The sequence below is a fragment of the Columba livia genome, chromosome 3, assembly GCF_036013475.1.
Source record: "Columba livia isolate bColLiv1 breed racing homer chromosome 3, bColLiv1.pat.W.v2, whole genome shotgun sequence".
In the NCBI taxonomy this organism is placed as follows: domain Eukaryota; kingdom Metazoa; phylum Chordata; class Aves; order Columbiformes; family Columbidae; genus Columba; species Columba livia.
In genome coordinates, this window is record NC_088604.1 from 50,152,670 (window position 1) to 50,165,179 (window position 12,510).

The 12,510-nt window shown below is 38.3% G+C and overlaps 1 long non-coding RNA gene across 2 annotated transcripts; it reads left to right on the plus strand.

Annotated features, from left to right (window-relative positions):
• The first annotated feature begins 3,491 nt into the window (after positions 1 to 3,491).
• On the plus strand, positions 3,492 to 11,612 carry LOC135579035 (uncharacterized). 2 transcript variants are annotated; one of them, XR_010471299.1, is made up of 3 exons: positions 3,492 to 4,680; positions 5,478 to 5,549; positions 8,045 to 11,612. It is a non-coding gene; the product is annotated as an uncharacterized LOC135579035 (long non-coding RNA). The 2 variants fall into 2 exon arrangements; XR_010471300.1 differs by having other exon boundaries at positions 3,492 to 4,675.
• Positions 11,613 to 12,510: the final 898 nt, after the last annotated feature.

Genomic DNA, 12,510 nt, shown 5'->3' on the forward strand with positions numbered 1-12,510 from the left:
TCCTGGAGAAAAATGCAAAAGTTATCAAAGGGAGTTGAGACAGTCTTCACAAGCTTATACCTTTCCCACGTCAGTCCTTGACCAAATGAGGATTTGATGTGGGAGAGCACCATCCATGGGGAGTACTAACAAGGCACTCTGCTACAGAGGCTCCTTGACAGGAACCAGCTCAGAAGTAATCCAAAATTTGAGTTAATTTGTTCTAATCTTTCCAAAAGGATTAGAGTCTTCGTACTCTATAGGGAAATGGTTGTAAGAAATTCAACTCTGTTATATGTTATACTAGAAGAAGTACTGGAAACTTTTCCATGAGTATTCATTTGAATTTGAACATGGATTTAATTCTGACCATGCTAATGACCCCATCTTTCTAAAATTTGCCTGAAATAAGCGTGTACATTCAGACGGAAATTTTTCAATTTCCAGTTGCAGTTTGTATAAAGTATTTGCATATAATTACATGTTTAGCTGAAGTGAAATGCAAATTAATGTACTTTCCATTTTATAAAGATGAGAAAGGAGATTTTAATGGTCTGAAGAGGCTTGTGTTGGGAAGACCTTGTGTTTAAATGCAATGGTTAAGAAGACGTGACAGAGGACACTGGCATTTCACATCTTGCAATATTATTGATAATAAAGAGAAAGAGAAAAGAGAAGGATTAAGAGGCTTTAGCTATTAAATTAAATGTTTAACATACAAAATATGTGGTGGCAGCAAGATGGCCACTCTAAATATCACTGTAGGAGAGACTTATCTGCTTAAAAAGTGAGAGACTAGCAAGGGAGATAGAGGTTTTCATTTTAACATCGTTAAAATGCTACTTGAAATGATGATGATAAAAGTCGCCTGCCTAAAATTGTTGGCCCTTTGAAGGACCTTGCCAAATATCTTGAGCTTAGACTCTATGTTTATTGTAACGCGAGGTAGAAAGATTAAATACTCAAACATATCAAAGTAACAGTCCAGTTAAAGGACTCGATTCCTTATTCTTTTTCACACATTCACATTATTGACTTGGTGGAGATGATAGTCCACATAATGGTAAACTAATGGAGGAAGAGTGGACAGCTATGGCCTCAATTAAGGGTAATTGGTGCTTCTCTGACAACATTGCTTGAGAAATAAGCCCTTAAATATTAACAATATTACGGATTACTCTAATTTGTCTGTGCAAATGTTTTTAGTGATAAAACCAGGTGCATATCAGCCAGAGCTGGTGTCCCTCCATGGTACTGTTTCTCACATTAGAGCCGGATTCATCTCACTTTACAAAGAATGCTGTACATTTTAAGATGGTGATGTTTCCAGCCAACTTTCATGTGTCTGGTTTGAATATAAAATTCCCTACTACATGCTATACATGCTGTAATAGGAACAAAATGTCTCACTATGACATACTGCCACAATTTAGAGCACTAAGTTAAAGGTAATGACAATGTGTTTATGAATCAGTATGACTTCATTGTCCTTAATCCCTCTCCCCTGTAGCTTACCCAAAAACTTTATTTCAAAGTCAATACAAATAGCTGCATGAACATTACTGATGGCCCTATGTGAGCTATCTCTTGGACGAATAATAAATAGTGAAGACAATTGGGAAACAGAGCTGACAGAAGAAGGCTGGACTGGTGCCCTCCACTGCTGAGGCTGGGCTGTTGCACACACACTGCTGGTATGCCCAGGAAGGGCTGGGATGCCAAAAGGGAACACTTGTCAGTACGAACCAGCACAACCTTCTAAAAAATCTTGGAAGCAGTTAAGGCCCAGTAATTGGGCGTATTCTAGCTTGGTTTTCTTCCAAATGGGTCCTTCTCCAACTCTTCCTAGCTTGGAAATATTGATGAATTATCCTTATTGCTGAGCAATGCATTTTCCACAGAGAGCTGTTCCAGTTGTTTTAATGCATTTGTTTCATACTCATCCACATAGCGGCTTTTTTTTGCCCACTTTCCACAGCAACTCTAGCAAACAAGTTCAGTATCTGCAAGAAGAGATTGCTAACCTCACACATTTTTTGTAAGAACTATTCAAATTGGGGGCTTAATTACACTTGGCCAGACAGCTCATTTGATTTTTTTAATCTGTTTGCATAATGAAAGTATATTATTGCTGTTTATAGCTTCATAAACTTGAAAACTAAATAGTGAAATATACACATGGTAATGTCTCTTCCCTGATCCCTGACCTTTAAGATGGGACTGGAGAAAATAGATTTAAGTTTTGTGCTGTGTCAGATGTTATGCCCATGAAATATCTGACACTAGACAAAAATAGTTCTGTGTAGCTAAGACTGACAATGCATCCTAGTTTTTGGATGGTAAGAGGTGAGTGGAAAGCTTAGCATGAAAGAAATACAAACCAAAGGGGAATCTCTGAGCAAATACCAAGACATTTTGAAAAAATAAATAGAAGAATTTCATTTTTTCTTTACAGAGATTTTATAAAGAAGAAAACTGGAAAATGTATTTTATCAAACTATTGCTGACAAATTTGTCACTATCTCTAATCAGTATCTGCTGACTGATGTTTTCCTCCTTCGAAATTCCCTTTACACTCCTCTTTGTCACAGCTTCAGGTATAGATTACCCATAGTTGGAGGCAGGTGTAGCCTCACACTATTCCTAATTGGCCAGCTTTCTAGCTCAGTCATTTTAACACTCAATTTCTTCATTCACATTTGTGTTTAGAGTAACAGTGAATCCAAAGGACAACATATTTACCAAATGTTCTCCAATAAATGCCTGAAGTTTGTTGCCCAGGTTTTCAATTAATAACTACTGGTGGCTAGTTTTAGGAATTAATTCAGTTTTCAGGAACCCCTTTTGAGATGCCTTACAGGAGCCCAAATTACAGAAAAAGTGAAGGCTTACAAAAGAAGCTTGATATTTTATAAAGCAGAATGCTTACATCACTAAAATCAAAGGAACATTTAGCTGCCTAAAGGACATACAATAATTCGGTTGGGATAACAGAACTTAGGAACCCAAGCAACATGAAATAATATCTGTAATGCTTAGCTAGTTGTCAATGATCATAAAAGTGAAGCACCTGACACCACCATGATGCTTTAAAGCCCCAAGGTCTATCTAGAAATATCTCGGAGAAGATTTGTACATGTGAAAGCTTGTATGGCAAGGCAGCCAACAGAAAACCCTAGAAAGGGCTTCCTCCTGACAGGTGTTAGGAAACCAAACTGCGGGGTAAATTCTTCTACAAGAAGACCCATAATATGGGATCTACTCCTGCAGTCTAATTCCAGATTAAGCAGTACTAACGCTTCGTGAAAATGACTGCTACAGAAAAAGTGTTTATGGTTTGGGCAACAGCCTAGTTATTGGGTCACTTGTAGTGAAAGTGGAATATCTCTTTTCATTTCCTTCCTCACTCTAAAGCGTTTAAGATATAGTTTTTTCCACCACATAGAAGACTGATGTCCTCAGTCATCATGGTAGATTAGAGCATTTTTGGAAGGGAAAATCAGGATTGCTACAGATGCAGGTACATTCACCAATTCAGTGCCAACATTCTTGGACTTAAACTTGTGTGATGGGAAAATTCGAGTAAGCCATATATTATAGGAAGAGCAACAACTCCAGATTGACATTTGCTTTTATTTTTATTTCAGAATAGGAAAAGGGTTAAAAAGAACAGATTCAGCATGTTCTTAGTAAAAAAGAAAAAGTGATGTGTGTCAGCATCATGTGGTAGGAAACTTTTAGGCAAAAAAAAGTGGTAACTATCTGCCCATCTGGGAAGGAGAAGGAAAAGAAGTACTGTCATATCAGCAATTGCCAGAAGTATTTTTAAAATGCCATTATGGCAACATTTTTCTTCTGCAAGCTCATCTGTTGAAAGATTGGTTAAATAAAAAAAAAAAAAAAAAAAAGGCAAGAAAAAAAATTGTCAGCTAGTCTGAGTCTGAGAGAGAAAGTAGAAGCAGAAAAGTCTGACTTGCCTGTAACGATCAGAAGGTCGGAAGTTCAGATCTTGCTCTTGTGTGATTATTGTAATTCAACCTTATACAGAAAGAATGGCAGCCTTTGAAGGGAAAAATGAGTGAACTGAAAATTCATAACTCCCAACCAAATTCTAAGCTAGAGATTGATATATCAACAAATATTTCACAACGACAATGCTGTTATTACTCTAAAAGCAGCAGACTGTGTTAGTGTCTGGCTCCTGAATTTTTCCCGTGAACACCTTTTCTCTCCTGTTTTGTTCTCCCTTTGAACTGTGTCCTGGTTTTGTTAAAAACAAGTTTCTCTTTCAGTGAATTTGCCTGTCAGCTAAAGCCTTCATATTAACTGCATCTTCCTGGAGAACCAAACACATGTTTTGGTAAACCTAGCAATGGAATGCAAACTTATTGATAAGCACGGATGGACATCTCGCGAGAGGGGCAACGAGAAGAAAGAGACCAAGAAACTGACCAACTGTGTATAACATTCCATTCACGTGAATACTTCATATAAAAGTGGGAGATCACGAGTCTCTCGTGGGCTTTTCCCTTTTTGCCTTTTCCCTTCTGCTTATGGCCGGCATTAGAAGAGGACCTTGCTAGTCGTCCCTGCGAACTGAGGCCTAGTGAGAGACTGAATCCAGCTCCGATTGGCTGCAGAGTCTAATCTAGGACTTTGGTTGCCGGCTCTGCAGTTGCTGAGACTTTCAAGATTGGTTTTGTATATTTTGTATTATTTTCTCTATTCTTATTAGTAGCATTAGTAAAACATCTTTAATTTTTCCAACTCTCTTCACTCTGTCCTTCTTTTCCTCCCAATCGCCTCTCCTTAGTGGAAAGGGGGGAGAGGGAGGGGGAAGGGGGGGGGGGGGGGAAGAGGGGGTTAACAATACATCTGCCAGGGTTTTATTGTCACCCCACAATCTTAACCCTCGACAAACTGTTAATTAATTATTTTGAACTATCCTGCATTTAATGTCCATCTTTGAAACATGGTATAGCACATACCTCTTTCGATTAGGTGTGAGGGGAAGGAGGTCTTGAAATAAAAACATGAAATTAAGAGCAAGCAACCTTATAATTAGCACTGGAGCTAGGTTGCTCACTGCAGCCCCTTGCCTCTCCATGCTGAATCTGTGCCTGACACAAGACATAAAGATTAGAAGTAGGTCATACGAGTAGCTCATGAATAGTTAATAACTATTTAGCTACTGTCTTGAGTAGCTGTTGGGAAAAGGGTGTCAGGGCGAAACAACCACAAACATTAATCTATAGCAGCAAATAATCCATTGCCTCAAATGGTTACAAATGGGCCAATGGACATAAGACCATTTAAAAAGGTAGTTTTTAAAGGAGTGCATTTCTGAAAAATGCAAAATGAGACAGTAGTTAACAAAAATGGCTTTTATTTGTGTGAAACACGGGGGTGGGGGAGGAAGCAGGAATATACTTGTTTTCTGGAAAAGGCAGTTAACATTGAAACCGTGAATGCATTAATGTTTCTGACTTGTTATTTAGAGATCTGTTCAATGAATGACTAACGAAAAGAATGAAATGAGAAATACGACTCCGCTACTGTTTTGCCAGAGAGTAAGTTAAAAGATAACTGTCATGACCCATAAACATTCATCACACTTTCCTTCACCTATTGTATTTTAAATTGGTGATTAATAATACTAATACAACTGAACACCAGGACAATGTATGAAGTAGGTGATTACATGAAGGGTGGCCTAGACACTAAGTACTGTATTCTACTTCTGCTTCTGCCAGGCATTTCTCAGTCCTCTGACATACCATACACAGGACATGAAGGAATTTATTGCTAAATATGCTGAAAAGAAACCAGTAGTACGTGCAATGGTGCACAAGCTAACTGTGTTAACAATTTAAAAAGAGCTGACTGCCTAGCTCTTACTGAAATTACAAATTGGAACGTGTCTGTAAAACAGAAAAAGCTATTTGTTAAAGTGAAACTGAGGTTGCTAACAAATTGTGCAGCTAAAATTTTTACCTGATGTCCAGAAGTTAACAAGTAGTAAGGCATGGGGTAATTCACAGCCAAGTTTACTCTGCAGTAATTTCCTTGATTACCTATGTGCTGAGTTTCTCCGTCTGTAAAGTGAGTATTGCAAAACTTAACTCCGTCCTTCACAGGCTTTTCTGAGGGTCACTTAACTGTGAAAACACTAAATGCTGAATCAGTCCAAGTGGTAACCCCCCCTCCTAACGTTTGTTAAGAGCTGCAAAAGCATTTGTACGTCCACCCTTCACATACATAACTCATACATATCTGTGTCGGAAACCTACGCTGAGACTAAGGGGAAAGATCCTTCTTCATGAAGCACTAGGGACACAACTGGCTCAATCTATAATCCCCCACTCAGCTCCAGGGAATGAAGTAGAAAATCTGTAGCTGATTAGAAGGCTTTTCTTTTTTTTTTTTTCCACATATTTTGGCCAAAGCTTGTATCTTATCCAGATTTTCCCCTAAGCATACTGTTATCTTAAACAAAGGGAAGAAAACTCTGATGAGGATCAGACTCTATTGCAAAAAAATTCTTCTACTTTGTTCCAATGAATATTACATTGATTTTATTGTCTTTATGTCTCTGTGCTTAGAGAAACAGAAATTTCCCCCAGGTATTATTGTTATCATCCTCTCTTATGAAGTCTTTGTCAATAATTGCACCATATTTTTCATAATGTAACATGACACTATTAACTTTTTAAGATGAAATGAAGAGAATGCCTGAAGAGATACTGTATATTTCTACAAGATATTAAAATTGCAGCTGAATTACAGATATAACTATTTAGTTAATTATCTTAGTAAGAATAACAGCTCTGAATATTCTCTTTTAGACAAGAGAAAACCAACAGTTATATGAAATCAAGGAAATTGCACATTTGAAAAACCACTGTGAGATAAGTGCCACTTAGAACAGGCATAAAACACTCTTGTTTCTGGGCTTTTTTGGGAAGCTTTTTTTCTTTTTTCTTTTTTTTTTTTTGGTTTGTTTTGGTTTTGTTTTTCCAATGATAGACTGGGATTTTTCAGGTTTGGAGAAGAGGTAGATGAGGGAGCATGCGACAAATATTTTGAAACCATGGAGATGGTGGACAAGCCCTGCAGTACCAAACCTGGTAGGGCTTCCAACAACACAAGGGAGCTGAGAGAAGCGGTAACAGCAGTACCTCTCCTCACTATGTGTAGTAAACCTCTGGGGAGTGAAACCTGCCACAGGTAGCTCAGGTAGGCAGGACCAGAACATTCAGAAAGCTGCCTTCAAGCATGGACATGAAAAAGATGAGGTGGAATGCATGCTCCTTGACACAGCAGACATGGATGATGAGGGAGTGTCAAGCAGTAGACTGCAGGAAGAACCAGGCTGCCATGGTCTCCTCAAGAGACCCTATTACCTCTGACAGAGAGAGTATTGTGCTGGATATACACAGATCATCTCCATCATGAGATTCCTTAAGTTCTTTTGCTCTAAAAAATATTTCACTTTATCCTTTAATAAATCAGAATATGTGTAAAAAATTGAAAAAAAAAAAACAACCCAAAAATTGTATTTATATACGGTAAGATATGGCAAACAAGATCAAGGGAAACAGGGTATTTTAAAATATCACATGTATTTCTGATTTAGCTTCACTCTGGTATAGACATCTGTGGCTTCTGGCCACAAAATTACAACAGAACTTTCTGACATGGTAAGAACTTGTGCTCCTTGTCAGAATTTACCTGTTAATATGCAGAAAGTGTCAGCTACAGCATACTCTAAATTTCATATGAGAGGGAAGGAGAGAGGCCAGACATTAAAAACAGTTGCAGAAGCAGCCAAAACCCAGTGTGCTGGGTGGCATCTGTAACAGAACAGCCACCCAGATCACCTTCCTCCCTCAGATGTACAGCCTCCCCTAATGACTGTGGAAACACTCACACCCCGATTATGCATTATCATTCCCTGTCACATTAATTTTGGATGACCAGCCAGCTGAGGCAAATTCAACAAGCATTTTTGGCCAGTTCTGGTGCTGTATGGACTCTCATTTTGTGTCTCTCTCTTTTGTTTCAGAATCCTAGTCCTTTGTTTATCCACACTGTCCCAGGGCCAAAGGTGCACTTCATGGCAAGTGCTAAGCTATATGAATGTGAATGAATCCTCCCTTCCCTCTTCTCACAGTTAAAAAATGAAATTTAGCCTGCAAGGATTTAGTATCTCACCTTCAAAGATGCCAGAATACTCTCACGTGTTGAATTTGAGCTCTGCAAGCCTGCCAAGTTCAGCCTTCTAAGTGCTAACAGACAAAAATGTCATACTCGTCAGAATTCAGGCCTTTACTCCAGAATGAAATTTCAGAATTTCTATCAAGAAGCACTGAGCAAGTAATAAAAAATGCTAAAATTCCAAGTTGTTTTTTGTTGTTGTTGTTTTTTGTTTTTTTGCAAGACAGGTAGATGAATAGAAGCAACGAGGATCCAACTTGTTCTCCAGTGGTTTGCAACAGTGTAGCAAAACTTGCTTCCTGTTACCATAGCTTTTCCTAATTTATGTTCTGCCATGTATCCTGGTATTTCGTTTTTATTGTGACTGGGTGGAAGTGTAAGCATCTCACTGAGGGACTGTCTTGGACATTACTTGTAGTGGGAGAAAACCCCTGCTCTTTCATTTTTGTAAGAAAGAAGAATCAAAAACGGCCCAAGCAAAACTACTGGAACATGTGACATCCTGTACAGGAGTGAAATGTGTAATACTGAACTTGCTGCTCTTTCCAGAAAAATATCTAGCTAGCATCAGCACAGAAGAAATTCACAACCAAATTAAAATGGCAGAGTGCCAGATAGTGCTCCAGTGCTTAAGCCTGTTGTAAATTTTTTATTAGAGATATCTGTGCATCCCAAAGGTCAAAGCCATTTCCACTGACCTAGCTGTCATGAGTATATGGCAGCTCTCAGGTTTGCGCAGGAGCGGAGGAAAGGCCAGTCACTGAGTAACTCTGTAGTATATGTTGCAGTTGCCATTTCAGTCTTCTTAAACTTATGTTAAAAGATGCCTTACTTTAATAATTTTCTTATTTAAACCACAGGGACTGATCTGTGTGGTCATGCAGGAAGAACTGATATGCCCCTCAGTGAGGGTCAGTTATCATCTCACCTTGCTGTCATGATAAATTATGCTGGTTTGTTTTGTGGCAGCCATCATAATTTTCAAGAAGCATCCGAACCTAAGTTCCCATCTTGACAAGACTTCTCCAAGAAGCCTTGTTGGTTTGAAGGATTCAGTATCTACCAATGAAAACCATACCTTTGTAAAACAAGCAAAAGCAATTTCTTACTGCATTTGAAGTTTTTAACAGTAGTTTACTAGGTAACTGAAGAACCATGTGTGTATATGACATTGAAAGTTAACAAAGTGAACCAAGCCAAAGCTAACTTAAACTTGCAAATGCATATAAGAAACCTACTCTATCATCTTGTCTTCAGCTCTTCAGTACAGACAGATTTTGCTTTTTTCTTTTGAGCTTGATGTTTCAAACTGCACAATAAGTCATTCAACTAATCTTAACATCTACAGAGTGTGGTATAACTTTACACCCCTCAAAAATCCCAGCAACTCAAGGGGTCAGAACCTTTATCCCAAAAATAAAAACAGTCCAGAACTTCAGCTTTCTGCTATGGAGTCAGAAGTACTACAGTTTTAGATTTATAGGCAATATTTCATTAAGGAAAAAATGCTGGCATCTGTCGTTGCTGTTGTTTGCTTGTTTTATCTCTCTCTTAAAAAATCAAAAGGTCTGTTGTGAAGCCTGTGAGATCCCATAAGTGGAAACTGGGCATGACAAGAAGCAGAAAGTTCCTTAAAAGACTATCCAATAAGCCCTAAAGTAAAATTGAGTTGTATTCACTTTAAGATTATCTGCAGAGATTCCACCACTGAAAAACAAGTTCTCAGGAAATTGTAAATACTAAAGCCAGGCATTTGTAATGATTTTAAGAACACATGTGTGCTGTCATGAAGGAGCATCATTCCATCTTCATGAAGTCACAGACTTTAAAGGCCAGAAATTACTTCCTGGAAAACACAAGCCAGAAAACTTCACCCAATATATTTTCTTCATGGTATTTCCTTTCTTTAAATGAATTGCAAGTAGTATTAACTTGATAGGGTGATTAAAATAGTTTCCATAGACAGTTTTAGGGAATGACATTCTTTGAATGAATACGTGCACAATTGGTCAAACTCTTCTCTGGTGGATTTACACTGAATTGGAATTACAGATGCCACACAGCTGCCCCAGTGGCATGTGCTGGGAAAAAGGACACCAATACAGTATGTTTTGTTTTTACATACACCCAGTAAATGCAGGGCTTAATCTCCAGTAGCTTCAGCTCATATAGGTAGTCCACTGTCTTGTGCGCTAATATTATCTTCCCCATAACTGTGGTATTATCAGATTTCCATCAAGGGTTTGTGAAGCAAACAAGGCAACAAACACAGACAAATGCACACCACATATTTGCAAGTCAGTGGTCAGCATATGAGATTGCAGACTCCCGCGCAATATTACATTGAGAACCGAGAGGTGAGGGAGACAGCATACCATCCAACAGGCTGAACCTGTATGGCAAATGAAAAGCAGTGCTGGAGGATTTTATCTTGAAACCTTATCTTTTCTATCTTAAAAAAGATTCTCTGGGTCTAATCTACCAAAGCCACTTTTATTCCTCAATTATTCTCTGTCAGATTTCTAGCTTTGTTTTGGTTTAATATCTTTTTATTTATTTATTTATTTATTTAAGCTTAGACAGTTTGTATTTTTCAAATCATAACATCTCCAGTACAGTGGCACTCAGAATACATCCTCCCTTTGCTCTCTTACTACTTCGCTTTAATTAGCAGTCTGTAAATAGAAGGGTCCTTTCCTCAGCTGTCAACAAACTGAATTGGTACAGTCTAACTTGCTGATTTTCCATGCTTTTCAACAAGATACAGCCTGCGGTACAGCTGAGCAGTTGCCTGCAAATGGCTACAGCTCTCCATCTTAGACCAGATGTAAATCTCAGCTGGAAAGGATCCAGGAAGAACAAGTATCACTGTACAATCACACAAAGGCTGCACACTCTATGTGCTATCCAATGAACTATCTGTGTGCCTCATACCCCCAAAATCCAACATTTTGCTTCTACATTTTGGCAGCAGAGACTTTGCTTCCTCATCTCCTGAGCTGGCTTTACCACTGCCTTGCCATAGTCTCGTGTGGCAGCCAGGGAGGCTGCTCCTTCATGTCAGTGCCTTTGCACACACTCACAACAGAGAAGCCATTTCCCCCCAGAGATTTCTGTGCTCCCACCTGTAAAAGGCTTGTAAACCCTCCTCTGGTCCAAGAAGAAGAAGAAAACAGGGGCAAAAAAGACCCTAATTAGCTAGATATTTTGGTTAGCTACTCCGTGAGCTGGGATGAAAGGTTTATTATTTTTATTGCTGCCTTTTTATCTAGGGAAAGGGGAGTCAAGTGTATTCTGATAAGTGGTTGTGATGTCTTCAAGGTGAAGGCACAAGAAAAATAATCATGTGTCTCAGTTTCCATGTTATCTCAGAGAAAGGTCAAATGTCATTATTTATTTTGAGACAAAAAATTGTGAAGATGTGAATAAAATATTATGTTTCTTTCTCTCTCCTTGCTCTCATTTCCTGCCCTGAAATATCACTGGATCAGCTGAGCAACAGCACACCTAGCACAGACACTACAACATTCATCTTGGTGGGGACAAGATGTTTACCTTAAGGCAGAAAATGTGCTGTTTATTTAACTCAAAACAGCCATATGACCTTCAGATGGCAATATCATGATCAGCTTTGACACAGGAACAAAAATGGTCAGACAGATGTAAAAAGTTCAGAAAAGTTCTTGCAATAGGGATCACTCCTTCAGTAGAGGTTCATTCACTGTCCACAGTTTGCAGCTGCAAAATAGTTTAGTCTCATAGTCTGATAGCTGTAGGTGGGATGCCTTCCAGACAATATCTGATTGAATGGCATGGTATGTTTTACAAGAATAAAAGTCAGTTGTAGCACGGAAACTATGAAACCTTTGTTCTTAATAATAATAATAATAAATATTAGCCATCTTAAAGAACCAGGAACTAGTAATGATTATAATTGTCTCGTAGCATAATGTTTTAGTGCATTCCCAGTTATATGTTAATACGATGCTGTGACGTGCAACTCATCGTTCTGAAATGAAAAAGGAAAATGGAGCACCAAAGAGCCTAAGCATCCATTTGCATTCCCTCTAAGTCAGCACCCATCTAATCATGCATATATATTTATACACACATGTGTATGTATATATTTATATACATACATATACATATATATATATTTGTACTATCACTATACAGAGAAAGAATACATACATAAAAGAGTCCAAAAGGAAAATCATGGGTGAAAGTTCAGCACCCAAAATGAGCCTCATTTGTTTTGCTTATATAGATTGGGTGAACGGAAACAGGTCTATTTGGCATTGTGATGTATTTTGT